This window comes from Anopheles stephensi, chromosome 2 (genome assembly GCF_013141755.1).
Source record: "Anopheles stephensi strain Indian chromosome 2, UCI_ANSTEP_V1.0, whole genome shotgun sequence".
In the NCBI taxonomy this organism is placed as follows: domain Eukaryota; kingdom Metazoa; phylum Arthropoda; class Insecta; order Diptera; family Culicidae; genus Anopheles; species Anopheles stephensi.
The window spans coordinates 84,393,965-84,400,697 of NC_050202.1; positions in this window are offsets into that span (position 1 = coordinate 84,393,965).

Consider the following 6,733-nt stretch of genomic DNA (forward strand, 5'->3'; position numbering starts at 1 on the left):
GAAAATCTTCTTACCGAGAAGATTATTGGAAATCAACTCCAGCACATAAATGTCAAAGTGTGACAGAGAGCTCATGAGAGAGAGAGAGGGAGCTCATACATCCCATGCGCTTCAAAACCTTGCCGTACATGTTGTGGGCGAACATTGAAACTGTGTTCACACCGGAAGGTGAAGCATTAACTCACCCGAGTGCAGTGCGAGGCAGTGCTGCGACATGGCGGATTAAGTTTCGACAGGTTTCGCAAAAAAAATGGTGGCCAAGACGTGCGTGCGTGTGTGTGTGTGAGTTGTCAGCTACTTACACGACATTCCATTACGATATCCATTAACCTGGCTAATGGTGTGATTAGAGTGATAGGAGCGAGATGTGCCCGTACGTAACGGATGAAATTGTGTGGAAAAATGAGTTTTCTCTGAAATAAAACACCATTTTCATGTAGCCTTAAAATAGCACATCAAGCAGCTAGTTAAAGCACTTTTAAAATAGAACGGAAATTGGAAAGGAAAATCGAGAGGAAAGCAAAGAGTTCCAATTTCTACGCCACGGTCGTAACAAATCGCAGACACACGTCTGTTTGCATCTCATTTGAAGCGCTGTTTTGTTTCATTTTCTACCATAAATAGTGCATAAAGAGGCAGCGCTGTAACGAACCAGATGATTGAAAAATAATATTGTTGCACTTGCACCACCTCTCGACAGTAAAGTTGCATGAAGGATTTTATAATAATGATACACCGCCAACCAGTTGTTATTACGCATTAAGCAGGATATTTTGACAGGTGAACTTCAATTTGGTTCGCCACTTCATAATTTGATTCAAGGACTCCACAGGCCTACGAAAGAAATGCCTCCACGAGTTGACCTACATCGAAGGTAGCTCTGTTTTCATCAAACTCGTTATCAAACGCATCGTTTTGCATCGCGAAATGAATATGGAAATATTTCCGTACCAACTCCCAACAAAAACGAGGTTAGCTTCACATTTTTCGGGCTGACTTTGACATGGTAGAAAAAAAAAACCCCCCATCCCATCCACCTAAAACGATATCGATTCACATAATCCAATCCAATTTGTTATGCGTTGCCACATAATAATCATGTTGGCCGGGCAGCGTAACGCGAGGAAGCTACATCTGATACATCCGGAGAATCTGGGAGGGTCGAAGCATTTTGTAACAGTCGGCGACCGGTGCGGGGCGCAAAACCGGTTCCCTGGATGCGCTTGAAGACGCAGTTTGAATGTCAACTGCATACCATCGAAATCGGGCATGGTTGGAGCGATTCGATCAGTTCGATGACGCAGCAGGCAGCATAACGAGCCTCTGCCACTTCCGATTCTTCCGGGTGGGGTTTTCGAGAAGTTGGAAGCGTCGGAGGCGTTGAATTTCTTAGCCCTCAGTTACCTCCAAAAGTAATATGGCTTCGGCTACGTCCACGTGCTTGGGAAACGTCAAAACTCTATCGTCTCAATCGATACCCATCTTCCCAGTGAGCCGAGGCTGTTAAACTCCAGACCGGTTGTCTATGGGGACCGAAGCTCTCATTCCACCTTATGTAATGTGCTCCACACCTCATGGCAGCCAAAAAAAAAACCAAACCTCGCCAACTTGAGATGAGCTGGGAAGCTTTCCTCTCACAGCCACACACAAACTCTCTTATCGAAAAGAAGCCACAAATTATCTTCACACAGATTGATTACCTTGCGTGCATGGTGCATGGGGGAAGAAATGCGGAAGCGGAATGGCAAAACTGTGGTGCTTTGGCCAGCCGTTTTGCGTAACGGTTGCATTAATCAATTCGTTTTTCCAATTTCCTTCGTTCGCCCCTATCGTGTGCCGGTTGCATTCGAGACGCGACGGGGAAGTTCGATCCAACACATTGTCTCGATAGTTCGGCGAAGCAGTTCGGCGCAGAATCCGGCCGATGCCAGTAGAGCTAGTGAGTTGCTGCTACTAGTCGGCACAAATAACAGCCGGCAACTTCTTTCAAACGAGGGTTGAAAAAAAAAACATTGGTTTCAAAGTTAAAGTTTTCCCAACTGCTCTGGGGCATAATCTGGAGAACGATTCTTGAAGTTGTTTTACCGGAACTTTAAACAAAAAATCGGGCGAGATTTGTTTGTTTATTGATTTGAGGATGATATTGAAAAAAATATTGCTGACGAACCGAAGCCGGGCCGGGGTGGCAGGTCTCGTCGTCTCGTAACAAGTAACAACAGGCGGCCCCCTTTCTGCTGCGATAGCACATCTTCACCACGAGGCGACAGAAAGTCACTCGTGTCTCGATGAAAGGTAAACACAAACACCCTGCCATCGAACGACCACGGACCACGGAGTTTCAGGGTCGAGCACGGGAAAGATTGCCCTTCCGGATGGCGCAAGGTTAGCAGCTGTCAACTTTAGGGACGACAAGCCCCAAACTTGTTCGTAGCAAGAAGGCATTTAAAGCAAATAATGTGTGCCCTGCAGAACACACACACATACACACGGCAGTTTTAATAAAACCGTTGGACACCAGCTGGTTCCCTTTTTTGCTCCAGCAACACTTTAACTTTGTCAAGCTGCAGTACTGTACACTAAACCCTCTGGTTGGTTGAGGGGTGCATCTTACACCGTGTTTTTGCTGTTTACTTTTTACACCCCGTCGAGCTGTGGAGGCACCCGCATAGTAGAGGTTGCCAGTTTGCTCAACTTGGCCAGCGTAAGTAATTGAACATATCGATACGGTTCAGCTTCGATTTTTTTTTGCTCACTCTCGCCCAGACTCGGGGGTTAACCCTGGACATTGACACGCTTCGAAGCGCATTCCGGTCGATGGTGAAGGAGGAGGAGGAGATGGAGAGCGAGGGGTGTCAGAGGGAGCAATCTACCCCGGAGCCCGTGGGCAAACTTTGGCTGGTGTTTTCTTCAAAGTTATGAAAGAAAAACATCAACATTGATTGGTCGTGGCTGATTTTTTCTTTATTGGCTGGTCCGCTTCAACGTGCCCGGTACTCGATACAGCAACACGGAAGGGGAGGAGAGAGAGAGAGAGAGCAAGGAGCGGGGTGGCGTGGTTTAACATGATGTTGCAGAGTGTTTTAAGCTTGCGTGTGATGCTTCACCGTGGTGCAGAGGGACGTGATTAAGTGGGAATTGGTTGTTGTTTTCTGTGTTCCAGCGTAAATTGTTTGTTCAATTGGGTGTTGGTTGGTTCGATTGCAATTGCAGTACTGGGGTGTTTTGACGCCAGCCAGAGCCTTTCCGCCGGAAGTGAAATGTGAAGAGTAATTTAAAAAAAATCGCCGCGGACGTGCATCGATTGGATAACGCCATCCTTAGGGGTTGGATTGCATCTTAAACGGTCATTAATACCTGTATGGTGTAGAGAGCGAGCACAACAAAAACAACACCCAAGCGCCGTTGTTGAATGTAAATGGTCATCTTCACGAGATTGATTACCTCGATTGTTGCAGTTGTTGCATGTGCAACAGGGTGTAGTAGAAGGGTCGTCGTTTAATTGAATTGAGCAAAAGGGTTGAAAGGAAGGGCGATTTAAATTAATTGTGATTGTGCCATTCTAATTGCCAACTGTTAGCGGGTAATGATAGCATACGGGCAGCTGCTAATTACCTACTTTCGAAACATTGTTTTGATGGATAGTTTGAAGAAGGAACCAAGCAAACATTCTATTATACTTTGAAGCTTTTATTACTATAAAGAAGCCTTGAGAAGTCAGAGTTTTGAATTTGGAACTACAAGCCTAGACCAAACATGACACCTCAGTACCTCAGATCTAGACTGAACATCGACTAGCATTCTGTCGTCCAAAAGCCAAAGATATACCACCGATTACATCAAAGGATAAGGATAAGGATTAGTATTAAGTATTTATCTTTGAAGGCCTGTGTGATCCAAGACACTTGAGCGACAAAATTAGAATCTCGATCAGATTATTTGTATAACCAAGCTAGATTCTATGAAACATCCTGGGGGATATCCCTTAGAACTGCTCCGTAATTATTATAATATCTCAGTTGAATAATACAGGGTTTTCAGTTGATAAGGCAAAAGCATCCAGTTTTATGGCAGGCTTCTTACATTCAATTGCAAACAAAGCTAGTTGATATAGAAACGGCTTCGTATGACAGGAAAATCAAATACCTTTTATTGTAATATAAAAGGTATTTGATTTCCCTATCATCTGATCTCGTTGCCATATTAACTGCTTACATTGACAGTGTCTTTGTGAGAGTACTGCCCAACATAAGAATTTGAATTCCGAATTGAGATCATGGAGGAACTTCAATATCTTCTACGATGAACTCAACACTCCTTCTCAGTAATACCATATTTGACATATAAGTTGCTAGCAGCTAGGTAAAGAAATCAATAATGTTACCTTATCTCCGAAGACAGCATTCGAATCAGGTTCTTCCGGAACTCATTTTTCGTATAGTACAACTCTTCGGGATTTTGATCTTGGACGAATGTTTTCGTAACGACGGCCACATTTTTCTTGCTGTTGTGGAATGGATGCCGAGATGAGTTAGGCTGTCTTCAATGGAAAAATTCGATAAGAGCACGAGCACCTTTTAATAACCAGCAAAACAACAGTTTCCCAAACAAAATATTCGGGTCCCCCCTTCCCTTTTCACTTCCCCTTTCATTTAGACACAATCACACGGCCTTTAATTGTTCTTCAAGATACTTTGTTAACACTCGCGATCCTAGACCAGAAGCCTACTGGGTTATAGAGAGTGAATATAATTACTGACCAACGGTGTAAGATGTAACCTGCTTTTATACGAAAAATATGCCAGCCTACTTTGAACTATATTTTTCTTGGTTAAACCGCAAATACCATGTTACTAGATTGGATAATTGAAGTCTCAAGATATATCTGGAATGAACTAAATCGCACAAAAATCGGATATCCTCATGGACACATTGTATTAAATTGCAGATGTCCATCCGGATTAAGTTGATGAAGATATAAACCTGTTGTACTATTGTTATGCATTTATATTGTCCTTGGACCACTTCCTTGAAAGTGACATAATTTCCTAAAACATAGAATAAAAAGAACTCGCTCAACATTCATTTATCAGTCAAACATTGAAACAATCCAAGTACGTCTTCGCGAAAAGGCGAAAAAACAGGTAGTTTAAAATATGAATCATGTAATGTTCATCAATTTTATAGCTCATCCACTATTTCTCATCTCGCAAACATCTAAAGGACGGCATCGATCGGTCGAGGGCCACTTCCTGAGCTACTGACACTGATTCTTCGCCCGTGTGAATGGAACATTTTAGAAGTCCATCGATTACTGTTACGCATCTCAACCCGCTATAGAACCAACTCCACCGACCTAACTTATTCCGATACGAATGTTAATCGAATTGCAAACGACTCGAACAATCCCATCATTACATCAACGGCCACGACTCGCTCACCAGTCTGTCACCTTTTCTAACTGTTTCAACGTTAGTTGACTCAACTGTGCAGTTAAACTATTTCTCCACCCGAGGCCCTGTTCGAAGCGCACTGGGACGACCGCGACGGAAAACCGCGACCATTGCGTGTTCCAATTAGATGGCGATCTTTTGCAATTGTGATCGTCCGCCGCGGCAAAGTGCAATCCGAACCACTGCTGACTGCCTTTCGATATCGATACCGAGCGTGGTTTATTGTGCTTGGTGACGTGATGTAAGCGGGAAGGAATTTCTTTGCACGTTCGCTATTAGGCGGCGCAATAATTGATAAGCGAAGTTGCTTTTTGTAAATAAAATTGTACATTAAGGAAAAATTGCATTCAACCCGAGGATATGTGTAGCAATTGAACGCGAAGCAGACGAAAATGTTCAAGTGGCAATCAGGAAGCCACTGGCCGGGAGTAGCCTTCTACCCGACCCGGAGTGGAGTGAAGAGTAAAAATAATCCCACACCCGCCCGTCTAGGAACTCTGGCCGCGTGCAACCTCACATCGAGAAAGCGGTTGAACTTGACCCAGAAAAAAGCCAACCAACCGAACGAAGCCAGAGCATGGGGGCTCCAGTGTTTTTGCAGCCCTGGGGAAGCGTCAGTGCCAGCCAACTTTGCAGCGTTTCGTTCACTCGTTCCTTGTGTCCATCCCGGATCCAATGCCGGGAAGGGATGCATTCTCTCTCTCCCGACAGATCAGATGTATCGTATCAGTGCCAGGCGGCCATTGCAGCAGCGCACACACACACACACATCATGGCACATTTGCACACGAAAGTCAAGTGCTGCACACGTGCCAGGCATGCTCGTGCCGTGATTCTTCTGCCCCGAAGGACACCGGAACGGGGCGAGATGTCGCTTCCAGCAGCCGTACGATAGCGGACCCAGCCACGGGGAGACAGAGCGAAAGCAAAAAAAAACCACAGACACACACACACACATACACACACAACCCATAAAAGCATAAGTCACGATGCTTCATTCTCACATGGTGCCGCGCCGGAAAAACCCGCCCGAACCCCCGGGACAGACTCGGTTGATGAAAATTAATGTAAACATTGTGCATCGTGCAGTATGCAGTGTGACAGCTCACGGAGGTTGGCACGAAGTAATTGAGCGTGTGTGTGCCAAGGCGTGAACGATCACCGCCATGACAGTGATGGGCAGTTTTGGGGTTAATGCGAGATGGCATCGCCATTACGCCTTTCGGGTGTGCAAACTAACGGCGCAGAGTGTATTAATAATCGAAACTCATCACGGTTACTGT